General features: G+C 43.2%; 1 protein-coding gene across 1 annotated transcript in view; it reads right to left on the reverse strand.

Moving 5' to 3' along the window:
- Window positions 1–16,065, reverse strand: part of sarnp (SAP domain containing ribonucleoprotein) — a 32,218-nt gene that overhangs the window by 1,301 nt on the left and 14,852 nt on the right. The gene's annotated exons all lie outside the window — the stretch shown is intronic.

Raw genomic sequence — 16,065 nt, forward strand, 5'->3', positions numbered from 1 at the left:
TGCTTTGTGCCTTTACATGTGGAGCACAGAACTTTCCTCAATCAAAAACACAACAACACTATGACCTCTTAAAACCTCTCTGCCAGTGTAAAGACTGTTGTGCACAATTGGTCTAAAGAACCCTCTGAAGTAAAAGTCACTTGCACACCAGGGACACTTTTAATCCTATCAGCTGCTGAACAGAAGTATAATGCTGTATAAAAGCACCCAAGGTATTTAATTACATCTCTATGCTTAAGCCACCAAGGGACATTTGAACTACATATATACCTATATACACACACACACACACCATTTACTCAATATTCACAAACATTCATTACCAGCAGGCTGAGAATTTAATGAACCTGAATGAAAAAATCATTTTTTAGCTTTCTGGGGATGTCTGTTTATAATGCCCAACAGCCTTTTTATATTTTTTATTGTAGATAATATTGTGTCATATTGCAGGGTGGACTTGCACTCTATTAGACTTCATATAATATGCAATGTATATTAATAAAAATTAAATACACTGAGACTATCTATTTTGACTGCTATTTTCCCAGTGCATTAAGTCAGTCTTTCCCACAGTAATCAGATCGCTGAGAAAATGAAGAAAGGTTCTCATTGAATGTTCTCTGCTTAAGTCACATCACAGCTTTACTGCAAATGGAATTAATGGATATTCAGTGAAACATACGAGGGATACACTCTTTTCTGTAAAAAAAAAAAAACTTGCACAACAAACAGTATGTTTCTTTGTTCTCAATAACAACATGAGCTTCTAACTTCCTACTAAAGAGAGTGAAAAGGGGCTTCTCTTAGAGAAGGCAGCCACGGTCAGCCTGGGAAGGCTGCGCAGTGCACAGCACAGCTGGGTCAGGGTTATCCAAGGACACAGGAGCTGCTCCGCACACACACTGGGATTCGGCAGCACAGTGCCAGCATGAACAACCTGACAAATTCCAGGTCACTGGTTACACTTCTAATAACAGCCCCTCCCCCCATTTACCTCTCCCAGCAACAGGGCAGGACAGGAGCAGTGCTAAACTGCAGGCTGTTTAATGCTCATGTGCCCCACTAAACACTCGCTACTTCAACAGGCCACCTCAGGTCAGAACATGGCAATACTTATTAAACACAGTCACCCAGACATAAAACCACGCTGCACAAAATCCAAGACAGGTCGGCTACTATTGGGAGCCGTTCCAGAGAGAGGACACAAGCTCTTGTATTCCCAGCCTCGAAGCCTTGGTCTTCAGTATGACACTGGTCCCACTGCTGAGCCTCCGTTCTGGGAGGGTCACTGTAGCACAGAGGGTCTAGTCCTACATAACGTAGGACTGTTCTGGCAAATGCCATTTTTCAACACAAAGATAATCCCTTACTGGCATGCAGCTGTAAAAAAAAAAATCGATACCCTGCACAAAACCTGTGGTTCAGCATGTTGGGGTTGCTTTCAGCCCCACGGTCACCGAGAGACTGTGCACTTGCCCTGGCATGCTCTCCACGGGCAGCGGGAGTCACCCCCTTCTACACCGGACAGCCACTGCCAAGGTCAGCACAGGTCTGGCCGATTCCTTCTCAAGCCAGCCCTGCTCAGCGATGATGGGTATGCACTCCTTCAATTTAATTTTGTCAAACAATCATTTACACAAACCAGCTCCAAAGTAAACCTTTAACGCTCTCTAATAATACAACAGCAGTGGTGATTTTCTGACGGGAAGGGATGGGCTCTCTTCTTGCTGCTGAGTAAATTACTGAACCTCTCATCCCAGCACCTCCATGAAGGAAAGGAAACACAGAGAACAGGTCCACAGGGAACACAAAATTATTATTTTGCACCTAAATAACAACAGGTAGCAAAAACACAACGCGACCAATACGTGTTTACCCACAGATATCCTACGGAAAATCAGCTGCAATTTTTGATTTTGAAATTGTACATATCACTTTGCTTGGCCATAGAAGGTTACCATTTCACAAAATACACACTACTAAAGCACTGAAGCACTAAGCATTAAAGCGCTTCATCCCCGTTCACAGGAGGGTCCAGCAGGGGAACGTCCCTGCGGTCTACTCCTCTTCTCGCAGTGAAGGATGGGATTTCAAAAGGCCGAAAACTTCAAACAGCTTAGCAGCAAGTTAAGATTGCTGAAATAATGTGCTTATCACATCCGGGTAAGAAAGCCACACAAAACCATTACCATACAAAAACATGGAGCATTAGTAAGCCCAGGAAAGCTGAAAATGGAGAGTGGCAAATAGAGACTTTACTGATTAGAATCCATAAATTAATTTCAATCATTTCTTTCTTCTGTGCAAATCAGAATGCGTGCACAGAGAGATGCAGAAGGCTCCTAATTGCCTTTGTGAGGTGCAGGCGTAGAGGCAGGCCCACGACCGTGCTCAGATGCGTCAGGGGAATTCAGTCCCCTTCTCCAATTCAAATTGGACAGAAAAGGCTGGTGATTTAAGCAGCGGTGAAAGCCTTTGACAAGATATAAGACACAGTGCCTCTTGCCATAATGAGCGCTGTAAAGTAATAAAGGACGCTTTCTATCCTGCAAAGAGCCAGGGGAGCCAAACTGCTCCAGGTGGCCTGGTGGTCCTTTAGTAAATGGGCATCGGGAAAAAAAAAAGAGAGAGAAAAGCTGCATGAATCTGAAGTGCCTTCGTGATATAACCAACTCTAGACCTCAGCCAGGAGCAGATAAGTTCAAACTCAGAGAACAAAAAAATACAGGGAAACGATTCTCATTTGCCATATCATCCTGTCTGCTTTTTTTAAAACAAATACAGCTCATTATGTATATTATCTGAAAACTCAAGATGTGTCCAGTAAGCTTTGGGGGTTCATGGCTAGTAAAGGTAAGTGTGTTTAAATGGTTTAACTGCGTTTGGAAATCTTGTATTACACCGTGTATTTCTGCACAGTCACAAACCAGGAGGTCTCTATCACCACCACACAAAAGGGCTGATTAGAGGGAATCCAAACAGAGATCTCTTCTTGTCAGCTTGTGATGGATAATACCAAATTCCAGTATGATGCATCACTGTGTATGACCTGGGCTGTCCTGCATTTTGTACAGTTTAACCAACTATGTAGCCTTCTAGCAACCATGAACCAAAAAGGCCAAACTGCTCCACAAAATTAACTACACTGCTGTAGCTGGAAGATGGGCTATAAGCCAAATGAATATAGTTAAACATATATGGCCATCCACGATAAAAATACTATAACTGCTGTTTAATAATTTAATTGGTTAGGTTGGTCCCGGGATGACAATGAGGCATCGGGTATATCTGGTATAATATAAAAAAACAGGCAGGCTCTCGGGCAAAGATTTCTTCCATGTTTCTTGAGCCTTAGACATGCCAGACAGAAGAAGGTGTCGCAGTATGGGAAGCTATTATTGTTGAGGTTCAGAGAGGGCGTGCTGAAGACAACAGAGCAGCGTCATTTGGGCTACCAGATCACAGGCCCACAAAGAGCCCTTCTGTGGTTCTTACAAATACTCTAGGGTTCCTATGACTGTACAGGGTTGCAGACGATTTTCCACTCACAGTAGAAGAGATCTGACCATGAATTAAAACATCGTGCAGCAGTCCACACCGAGGACTCCAGCAGAATGACATGATTTGAGTTCTCAGACAGTGACCGCTGGGACAGGTAAGGAGTGAGCCCACGTGAGGCCCTCTGCTCAGAAAACTGGAGAGCAGCCGCAGAGCCTTTGTGCTGATCGGTCAGTGCATGGCAGAATGTAAAGACAGGAACAAAAGTAATTCTTCAATGTATTGTCCTTCAGTATGGTAATAAGCACTTCATTATTATATTTTGATTTCATTTTAAAAGAGGGATATTTCAAGAGTGACCATATAATGCTAGCCCTTTTACAACCTTGTATTAGATATCTATCGTTACTGAACCACACATATAATGCAATTTGACATGACATTATACAAGTGGGACATACGATTTTGGAAACTGCTGCCATACGGGAAAACAAATGCAAGAACAGTCCACAAGGGTACACTGCTGCTGCTGGCTAGACGAATCATTCAAGAGGGTTTGAACAGCAGAGGTGAACTGGGAGCCCCAAGCCAGACTGATGCATCACCTGTGCTATGTGAAAAAGCACAGCCCAACACCTGCGAGTGTAACCGGTCACAGCAGTCAGGACTGGTGGGTCAATGCTGTGGAGGGAAAAGTGCAAAATCTAGGACTGGACATGTAGGAGGACATGTTATATTGTTTTTCTCTCCAGCTCACAAGTACTTCGCACATTGCCCAGGAGCATGCTGGAATAACACCAAAGGAGTTCACATCAACATAAGAAAGTGACAAACAAGAGGAAGCCAATTGGTCTGATCCATCTAACCCAAGTTAAGGCACTTTCAATGGTATTAGGGTTGGAGCTTTACTTTGCAATTTTAACTTAATGGCTAAGATCGTCTTATGGTGGTGGTATACTAACTGCACCTATAAACTGCTATATGCAAATCTCTATTTTTTAACCATATCTTTATAGAGCCACTTCATTCTGCAGAGCCTGTGAACAGTGATGGTGTAACAGCAAGCATTTCCAGCTCCAAACCCTATGGCACAAGAGCACAGAAAACTCTGTTTCCACTCTATCGGTTACTCTTCCTACAGCTTCGCTGAAAACTGCAGCAACTTAACTTCAAATCATAAAGCATGAAGGAATTATAAAGCTGTCACAAATCACAGTGCTGATCCAACACTGAGAAGATTAGGGGGTAAATAATTAGTGTAGCAGCATTAGTGAAAAACCAACAGCTGTTGGGCATCAACACGCTGTCTCCTATTTTACCCCTTGAGCTCCTTGTACCACTTCAATGCTTCTCTTTCAGATGTTTGGAATCCCTCACACCTGATAATGCTGGCAGTCAACGCCTTGCTGTACCGGTGTTGCATGAGTTTACTGCACCTATGGTAGGCCTACTGAAAGGGCGACATCTGCAGGGCTTGAAACAACAAGAGTGCAAGATCTCCACATTTCCTCCTCTTTTCCTTCTGTCTTTACCTGCTGGTTGAGAGATACTTCCTTTTCTTCTTGCTAATTTGCCATTGTGTCACAGGCATGGTTTTTTGTACCTCTGTGGAAATTTAACTTCTTTTTTTGTACTTTTACAGTAACTTTTTTGTTCTGCTGGGACTGTAACTGATCACACTGATTTAACACCCTGAGGCCTCTGTAACAGGTTAATTCAGAACACTTCCAAGCCCCTCCCTCCAACATGTAACGGCTGCTCTGTGAAGACTACTTGTTGTTTTCATTAGCAAGAATCTGAATGATCAAAAAGGTAAGGCAAAGTTTTAGAAGGGTCAAGATCTATTGTTATTCGTTAAACATTAGAAATCCACATGTAACATAACATTACCATTGCGCTAGGGAATATCTGTTCTTGAGCTCCAAGAATAAGAGTCTCCGGATCAACACTGAAGCTGGAAGGCACATGGTGTTTGAACGGCTGATAGGAGCGTTCAAGTTTAATGGGAGGGTGTTGCTGGCTTCTACATCACACTCTACAACTGGAGCCTCCCCCACTCTCTCCAGCCTCTTCCCCCAGGGAGGGGTCTGTTGCCTCGCAGCCCCACTAAATCAACATTGTTCTAATGATGTGTCACACTTGACCCCTGGCAGCCCGGCCCTCACGTGGTGTCAGCCTGACAATGGGCTGCCCTCCATCTTTAGAGCCTCGCTGACACATTTTGATTCATGGGATCGCCTGGCCCTGTCAGAGCAAAATTACCCCTATCAAAACGCCAGTATCTACACATTCATCAACTCCACCTCTGGCCCCCAGCACCACTCCTCATACTAAATGTGCTGTGGCCATTTAAAAACAGTGAATTAACCCCCATGGCACCCTCATCACAGCACTGAGGGGCTGCAGTGGGACGGGTGGGGGGCACAGACTGCATTATATCTTCATCCAAGGCTGAAGGATTCCTTCTCTTGCAAATCAACACCTACTACTCCGCTCTTGCTCCCTCCCGATTGTGACAACAGCAGATTTTGGGGGGACAGCTGTCCGATGAAATGGGAGGGTTTGCCCAGCATGGACACACGTTACCTGCTCAGCAGTACAGAGCAGGTCTTCCAGCTTCCCACCATGATCTCCTTCCTTCACTGGCCCTGAAAATATATACCTGTGAACTGGATAGAAACCGAGTGGCTTCCCCCCCCCCCAGTTACTGAAGACTTCTAACTGTGAAAATCATGTGAATACAACCCACTCCTGTAAAATCAACACCGAACAACTCTCAGCTGCCTTTACTACAACCCCGAGCAGATCTACTGCAATAAAACACCTTAGCTCACAGGTGAAAGTTCCTTATTATTCTGTACCCAACTTTCAGTCAACCTTGCACAGGCTTGCAGTTCATGTTTCACACACTTTTTCGGCATGAAATGTCACGGAAAAGAAAATTAGATGTCGGTGATTTTGCTTTGGCCTAGAATATTAAACTTTGTTGCAAGATCTAATATAAAGCACCAATTTTTTTTGCACACCTCAAACTATTATACCAATGTATAATATCCTGTCGTATTTTTTATATGTTGCTGTGTTTCATGACGTTCACAAGCTCCCAGGAACAGTGGAACAGGTTTCATTGCCCACTTTTCAGTCTAAAAAGCACGTCGAAAAAAGGGCTTAATTTCAATATCAGCAGTTTTGAGACCTTCACTACTACTGTTACTTTACAGATCAATTAATTAACCTGTGCCCTGGACTACAGGGGAAGACGGTGCTTAATGCACAAATCCAAAAGCCCTTAAACATTTCAGATAGCAATTTTACCCTAACCCTCTGAAGTCTCTGTGTGAAAAGAGCAGGACAATGCAAATTGTGTATCACTACTCACAGACCCACTCGAACAGGTTTAAAATGTAATATGAGATTTCCAACACTAAGCACTCCAGGCGCGTTGGTCAGGAAGGCCCATGGCTAGAGCAGGGCATTTGGAATCCCTGGATCTCCCCCAGCTCTCAGTCCAAGGGGAGCCCAGCCTGCCTGGAGATGGCACAGGGTCACAGCAACATTCAAGTGCAAGAAGATTCCCTACAGGGTGCGAGACACTTCCTTCTACTGTTCTCACTGGTTTGTGGTTTTGGCGCCTCACGCTGAAATTCTGTCGTGATGGACTGTACCCTTGGGTGGGCTGCACTAGATTTGCTCATGTTCACATTTGTCTCCTTCACAGGATACGTCTATCACTATCTGCAATTTCCCACATTATCAAGTTCCAATGGCTTGAACCCATTAAGATAGTTATGGCATAACTTTATTTTACTTCAAATTTACTCATACATTTGGGCAAGTATAATCTTTTCAAAGAATTGGCATGCGATTGCATGGAAAATCTTAAAACATTTTGGGCATCAGGCTTGTCTGCAACACCATGAAAATCTAATTTGACTTAATCTAGACAAGAACATCTGTCATAATCTGAAAAACATTTTTTAACGCAGGCTCGTAACCCCTGTGGCCTTACCCCTAATATATCCAAATCGAACACACTGCCCATACTGGCAGAGCAGGCTTCCCTCCGCTTTGCTGGGGATCATGCCATGCTTCTGAAGGCCAATCTGAAGGATCGTGCACTGCTTACTGTGTTTACAAGGCAAATCTTTCAGTTGCTATGGAGGGGGAAAAAAAGCAATTAAAATCAAAGTTTTTCTCTTTCATTTAAAAAGCGGTCATGCTTGAAGAAGCAGGAGAGCTCTTGCTGACGGACGGCTTGTTGTAAGCACGTTCCAGGCGGAGGTGAGCTGGGGGTTAATGAAGTTGCCAGGGGCACCGCTACCCGCCCAAACCTGCTGGCCCCGCCCTCTCGCGGCTGAGCTTTTCACTCACACCAGCAACCTGCGGGCAGGCGCCCCCTCCTCCCCTTGAAGCGCTGATCTGCAGGTGGTGCCCATCTGACCGAACATTAGTCAAAAACACCCCATAATCCCTCATGAACAAATCTACCATGAGGCGGGTGGATTAGGAGAAGCGCTTGCGTTACATTTCACATTCATGTAGTTAAAAAAAAAAGACTAATCTGTGGCACTTGGAGGGAAAAAAATGACCACATGGCAAAGTGACTCTCTAACTATAGAAAGTATGTTAAAGAGACTAACACTATAAGAAATCATGAATTGGATAACAGCGTACTTCCTAACGAGGGCATAAAACTAAAGTGGTTTCCAACCATACAACTCTTTAAGCAGAAGGTAACTCCTACAAAACATGTACACCATAATAGGGAGAGCCCTATCTGCACCTGTGAGCCAAAGAAGAAATACAAGAGACTCGACAATTATCAAAATTGAACACAATCCCGTCATTCAAAAAGGGACTTCACTGTCCAGATGTGTCTGAAGAATAGCTGATGAGGCATTCTTTTATAAAGTGGATGAAGAATGTAGAAACGAGAAGTGCACACATGCTGCCATGTCATGAGCAACAACGACCCTTAGCCTTTGACATTCAGCTCACAGCTGCCTCAGGTGTGCCCTTCCTGGAGGGAGATTCAATGTGTCCAACAATGCCTCAGTGATCTTTAGTTCTTCATCTGCTGACTGAGCAGGACAGGAGCAGCAGCAGCTGTTCCTTAGTAATCTATTTAACCCATTCTGCTGCCCGGCCCTCTGAGCCACCTTCTTACAGGTTTGACAACTAATTTTACAGGTCTGCGTGACACCGGTGAACACAACCTTTCAGGATTTTGTGATCACAGGAATTCAATTAGAATCCACATCTGATTGCGGGGTTCTGAGAAAATAATCAACTGCTGCACAAATCCACGGAAAACACAAGCGAAGGAATTTTTTTTTGCGTCCATTCAGGTGTCTTGACCCCTCGGAACTGCGTAAGACTTATCCATAAATGATGATAGTGAGAATAATGTTTAGGAAACTGCTCCGAGTTTCATTACGTGCCGTAGTGCTGAAGTAAATCAACTGTTGATCACCTGAAGTCACAATAACAGAAACACCAATCATCTGTATCAGCATGAGGAACAGAGCTTTGTCCACCTATATATATTCAAGTACTCCGACTGAAGGGAAGAAAAACAACACTATTTTTCTGACTGAAAAACCCTGAACATTTTAACGATGACTCATTACCACATACACATTTATATTAAAACTATTACTGTTTTTTTCACAGCTAATATTTCAAGAGCATATATTGTGAGAGTCATCATCATGAAATGTTTTGTTGAAGTTCTGCAGAGATTTGAGCTGGGAACTTCAACAGGAAATACAAGAAGTTTACTCAATGCTGAGAAAAAGCTCTCAGGTCTCAAGTACCAGAAGTCCATAGCTGGACCATTCTTTTTTCACAAGTGCTAAAAAAATGCAGAAGAAATTACACTAAGAGGGTACAAAACAGGAATTCTTGATTATTGGCGTTTCAGAAAATTTCAAGTAGATAGATTACAACTCATGGCCACTCTTTTTTCATGTGTAGTGAAATAATGTGAAGTGTAAAAGATGTTAGATTTGAATGTGAAAACGTCTCATCTTTAGTTTCCAGAACAGTGGCTGGTACATTATACACACTTAGAATTTAGTTATGTTACAATTTAGTAAAGTGTAGAATGATAGTGTTATACCACAGCTGTTTCACAGCCCTGTGTTCTACATTTGAATCTGGACTTTGACCTTCTGTGTGGAGTCTACATGTTCTCCTCATGATCACATGGGTTTTCTGTAGCTGCTCCTGCCAGACTAGATTGGCTGTTCCAGATCTCCCCCCTTCAATGCTGTGCTGCTTAGATGCATGCCCTCCATCCAACTGTGTGCTCGGATGCTTTAAGTTGTCAAGTGTGACCCCGGCCAGCAGCTATCTGACTGGAAAAACTATTAGAGAACATATGGCCCAACGGAGAATTGTTTTCTGCCTCAGCGCAAAAAAACACCTTTCTTTGTGAACAGATTACAAGTGTTAAGTATACATACTTCTAGTGGTTAAGGTAGATTCCTGAGTGATTACACTAGAGTGGGAGAGGGTCATTTAAAAATGATTTTCAAAGACTCATCTCCTTAGTGCAGTCTCAGGGTTCCATCCTTTTCTACCATAAATGTATTACGGATTTGTTGCAGAGTTGTAAATAAAATTCAATGTTTTAAAGGGATTTCTTTATTAAAAAAAACAGATTTGTGGAAAAAAGAAGCCCAAGATCCACTTTTGATGTTCCAAAGGACACCTCGTGAAGTGTGCATAAGGTGTTGAGAGAAGCGTGCTGTAGACACAGCCGCGTCAGTCTGTTTAAACATTAAATAAATACAATACAGAGAAGGCAAAGCTCTTTCCACTGCCCTGCTCAGGCCAGAGTCTACGTATCCCATGGGTGGTCTGTGATTCTTCCCTGAACAATACAAACCCACTGACATTATAGTCCACTACAGCTTGGCTCTTTGTCTGTAAAATGTAAACAGCTGTCTTTCCACTAAATCCTCTGCTCATAAAGGAAGCACAACTACACCAGTGATCGCAGATGTTTATGCATGTTCACACGTCATGAAGCACCTAACATAACAGTAACATTGGTTTTAGGCAAGGACCACATTTACAAAAAGTTGGGAGAACTTTTCTGTAATTCCTAGTTCTCCTTGACATACAGTATTTCTGTATAATATTTCCATGTAACTTTCTGGGTCTGTTTCTCATAAGGCACAGATCTTACACTGCAATACTACAAACAATTCCTTTTAATCATGGTAAATTTGAAATTAAGGGTGAAATTGGTATCGGACAGCAAAACTACTCTGATAATTACGTGTCCTGCGCTGTACTGTGCTGTTATTAGGTAAGAACTGTAAAGAGGAATTTAACAACACATAAAAAACATTTCGAGCTGTGTGATTTGTAAGAGATAACAGAGGTATGCTGGTGTGTACGCTAGACACTGCTGAATGGCTACTCCTGCTGGACCACCACATTGGTATTGTGCTCTGAAACAGAGCACAGTAAATTCTTCTGGGTCTTTATATTCAATCTAACTACACCGGGAAAAAAAAAAGATCACTATTTTCACAAATGCAGCCGCAAAGTTGGAGCTGGTCTACACGTCCTTTGCTGGCATGGGCAGCCAAAAACTCTGCAACCGCAAAATAAAACAACCCCACACCCCCATCGCCACGTCCAGAACACACCACCAGCTGTCATCAGCTTTCCTAATCATGGCTTCTTAATTAGTCATTTGAACAATCACATCAGCAAGAGTCTCCGTCTCCTGGAGCTGTCAGGGCCCCGGCGGCGGGCAGGTCAGTGGCCGGGGTCCCTGCCTGTCCCCAGGGGCCCCCTCATTAGACAGGCTCCGCCAGGGGAGGGGGTGGCCCTGCAAGGTGTGGTAATGAGGGGCTGCCGTTACGAAGCCCGTTTTCAAGGGGATGCGGAGGGGGGGCTGCTGGGATCACTGGTTGCATTCCCCGGCTGCACAGAACCCTGCAACTTTGCGGGACTGAAATGACATAATACCCCTGCCGCCGGTCTTCCGCGGCACAAGAAGAAAAAACTGTGCGCTCGAGACATCCTTTCCTCTTCCTGAACCCGATGACCAGTTAACTGGAGCTGCAGGAGCCTTGCAGTCTCCATCACTAATCTATTTAACGTCTTTATGCATTTTGCTGAAAGCACAGGAGAGCTCTGAGGAGGGTTAAGCTGGAAGTCTTAATCGGTTTCAATATGTGCAACAGAAATGCAATGTAAATAACACAAAGCATGGACATAGGTTAATTTAACCGAGTATGGCAGAAATATCGTGAAATCAGCAAATAACTAAAGCCAAGGACTTAAGATCAGGTTAACAATTCCATTTGACATTTTTTGGAAGTTACACCTATATTTGCCTTAACATTATATTTTTCACATCATTTTTGCTGACACTGGGACGACAGTGTTGACATTCCTTAACCGCGAAAACCTGAAATAACCAAACAACGCCGTCACTCTGATCTCTGCGCACGCCTGGAACACATTTCTGCAGCGTGACCTCTGACACGACAGAACTAGACCCGGAGGACTGAGTAAGTGCCTGCTCACCCGGCTTTAGAAAAACTCACAAAGAAAAAAAAATGTAGCGTGAACAAAAAGAAATCACACCGCAAGGCGCACGCCTTTAAAAGCCGGAGACCTGTGAAGCAAGGTGGGGTCAGATTTACCCAGCTTGACTGCAGATCTAACCGAGAGCCAATACGGGCCGATCAGGATCCAGTCCTGTCAGGGCACGTTCAAGCCCAGGCCAGGCAGGTACTCTCTCAGCACAGCCCCTCTCCCATCCATCTTAACAGTGATGACGCCCTCAAGTGCCCTGTGCTTCACTTCACTGCTGTGGCCATGACACCCTTGACAATCACAGGCTTAGGAGGAGATCTGGGGGGGGATCACTACCAAAAACTGCCTACGCACGAAAACACCAAAATGTTTTGTTTATATTCATGGCATCAAGCTGCCCTGATCAACCAACTAGCCAACCCCCTCCGTCCGTTTAGTTCAAAAGACGACACACAACAAAAGGGCTCTTTTAAAAAAATCTAGAATAGAGTCAGAATTGATACGCTTGGGGAAAAAAAGCACGTTATTATAGGAGAGGTGGTGTGCGTGCTTGTGGGGATGGGAATCGCCTTCAGCAGCCACACTGAGATACGGCATCAGGAGTCCCTTCTCATTAATTGCATTTTGATGCCCGCACCCACGCGCAATTGTGTTTGAGTGCTGGTCCCAGGGGCCTGTTTTATTATGTGCGAGTGGCCCAGAGCAGACTCCAGCTGCAGCGCTGCACAGCCCTGATAAACCCTCTCTGATTGCAGCAGGGCAGCGGCTGGGAGAGGCAGCTAAATCATCTTGGAGGGGTTCATTCATTTCTGGGGGCAGAAGTCACGGTGCTGCACCCCCACCCCACCCCCTAAAGCCGAGCGGGAGGTGGATCTCAGCTCATTAATAAGAGCTCAACTACCCCTGCCAGCTCCTTTTTTATTAACGTGCTGCACTGATCATACCAGTTTGTTCTGGCAAATGGTCTATCTATCACCCCCTCCACACACACACACCTCTTTATTTACAATTCAGTAAAGAGACAAACAGCTTGGCTGGACTGGGTGCTAATAAACTAATCCCTAAACTGTCCTTTTCATTTATTTTAATTAGGGCTTGTTGAAGTTTAAAGGCATACTGATTTTCTTGCATGAGGAAAAAATACACTGCTCACTGCAGATTTGAAACAATAAGGCTCTAACCTTTTGCCCAGGTATTTTCCAGAACTGGACCATTTGAATTAAAATCTCAATATGAGCAACAACTCTAACAGTACTATTCTGCTTGCATAAATCCCAACATTTCTTAGCCTGCAAAGTCCTTGCCACTATATCAGGGTTTTTGTAACTGGTGATGACAGGGACTCCAGGCTGCCGATTCCTGTATTGAGAGCAAGGCTTGCTACAGTCAGGAGTAATGAGCCTCGGCACCCTCTCACAGTGACAAGATTTCTGACAGCTGATCTTTCTCCTCACAGCACCTCTCTCTGCACTGTTGATCCTTGTAACTTTTTGTAGTCACTAAATCTTCAGTTACGACAGTAATATGAACATGCATCTTTCAAGTGTTTCTATTTAACAAGACACACAGAAGAGGAATACAGATCAGGTGGACACTTATCTATAAGTGTAAAATTAGATCTAATTTTATCTAACATGACTTTCAGAGCCGAGGAGAAAAATATAATGTGATAGTTAAGATTAAATGTTTTTTTAGAAAATTATTAATGCAGTTAAATTATTAAATTTTTTTCTCTTTTAAGCTAAAATGGGATTTTACCATAATATTCTGTAAAAAATGATTTTTACTATCCTGCAAAGCCTTTGTGCACACACAAAAACATTTTGCTCTTCCTGAGCCTGTAACAGTTTCTTCTACGAAAGAAGCTACTCATAGAAGATGAGTCAACTCAGACAACCAAGACAATCGCACACTCTCCCCAAGCACAAGAAAATGAAATTTTACAGCAGCTGCACAAACGCAAACCCCAACGGATTATGGTGGTGATGCATTTGAAAATGTGTGCAGTGAAACTAGATTTCCTGGTGAGCTTTATTATCAAAATCATGCAGTTGCAAACCACCTTTTTTTTACCACTGACTAAAGCAAGCTTTCCTGTTTTGATGTAATTCTGACACCCTAATAACGCAGAGCTATTTTCTAAACCATAGGCTATTTCTTATAAATCACAAAAGCAGAATTTTCTTAGTGGTCACCAGAGTTGTTCTTCTGCACAAGAAGAAGTTCTTCACCAGACTTGTTCTTCTTCTGTGCTACCAGTACCATGAGAGTGAGCATGTACCCACTTCACTCTGGGAGCAACTAAGCAAAGAGACCCAGAGCACTTACGACCTCTGTAGGCACTCAACACTGGTGTCCAGAGGAGGTGTCCACGCTGGAGTGGCACATCCAGCTCCTGCAAGCGTCACAGACCTCAAGTGTCCTCCAGGAGGAAACTCGGACTCCACTATAACCATCCCCAGCAGCAGTGCTGGCCAAAACTAGTGTACAGGCATTTAAAAGACTGACATGACAGATAATAGTAATACTCCTTACATCTGGACACTCCAGATGTGCGTCACAAACGTCTTGTGCTAGGTGAGACTGCACGAGACCAGACACCAACTTTCCAAAAGAAATGATGTTAACAGGAGGGGGGGAGATGAGTTCCAGCCCCAACTCAAAATAGCCACATTTATAAATGTTACTGCTTTATTACAACTGTGCTCCGGTTATTACCATGAGAGCCTGCCTCTTCTCATTTCTGTGATGAATGAATGTGGATTACAGAGCATGTTACAACAAAGCAACAGAGGCAAGTTAAAGATGTGGGCGAGTGAGCTGACAGAAAATGAATAAGAAGAAACTTTGGAGACGGTGACAGCTCCCAAAGACAACATGAAAAGAGAAAGGCACGGAGGAATCAGCAAGGAATTTCAACGCAGAGAAGTTTTTTACAACTGCACTGAGACTCCCAAGCTTACGAACTGTGTTCAATTCTCCCGTTTTGTAATAATTGCCTGCGCACACCTGGGACAATACTTTGGTTTACCACAAAAGTTTGAACTTAAAAAGTGTAAATACAAAAAGCCTTCTTTGAAGTATCTATGTGAAAGTTGATTCTAAAGCACAATATCATTTCTAACCTTTGGTACACGCCTTAACCCAGAATACATGAACAATATACTGCAATAACATGAAAACGTGACTGAACTAGAGAGCCTCCATGACTACAGCACCTACTTCAAGAATATTATAGCTTTGAAAGAGGACAGCCGGCAAGTTCTGTGCAATTTAACTATAATATGAAAGGAGTATTTTCTCCAATGGGTGAACACTGCCCTCTAGCTGGTTTACAGTGTCCTCTTTACGTGCAAGGCTAAGACTTTCACAACAGAAGCAGGATCAAAGTTATTTCCCGGCATTAATAACAGAATTGAGTCACAGATTTTGATATGAACAGTGATACCTAAAGACCATATACTGCCATACAAATATGGGGCTGACAGAGGAACAGCAGCACGGATTTTGAAACAGTTTAAGGTAGACGTTCTAGACAGGACAGGAGTGAGAACACTACCCTCAAAATACAGCTGCTCACAAAAAACTCCCTTTTCAAACTGCAGCAAAATCTATTAGAATATACTTACAAATCCTCTTGGATCTACAGCCTCTAAAACACAGATGTGAACCTTAAATGGAATTTCTAAAATAAAAAATAAGGAGTAGAGGAATGGTAATATTAAATTGCTGAAATTATAAAGGAAAGACTGAAACCAAAGACTGACAAAGCCAACTAGCATTTAAATTTCTGCAACATTCGTAACAAAATGATCTCTGACTGTCAGCTGAGGTTATGGCAGATACAAATAGGATAAAAATGAACTATTTATTCAGTAGCACCTATAAGCAAATTAAAAACATATGCGACACATGAACCCCACAGGGAAGTCACTGTTGGGTAGAAAACAAAAGCAAAGGGAGCCGATAATGAACTACATTTATCCAATTGCTGGAGTCTAG

This window comes from Lepisosteus platostomus, chromosome 1 (genome assembly GCF_059453375.1).
Source record: "Lepisosteus platostomus isolate fLepPlt1 chromosome 1, fLepPlt1.hap1, whole genome shotgun sequence".
Classification (NCBI taxonomy): Eukaryota; Metazoa; Chordata; class Actinopteri; order Semionotiformes; family Lepisosteidae; genus Lepisosteus; species Lepisosteus platostomus.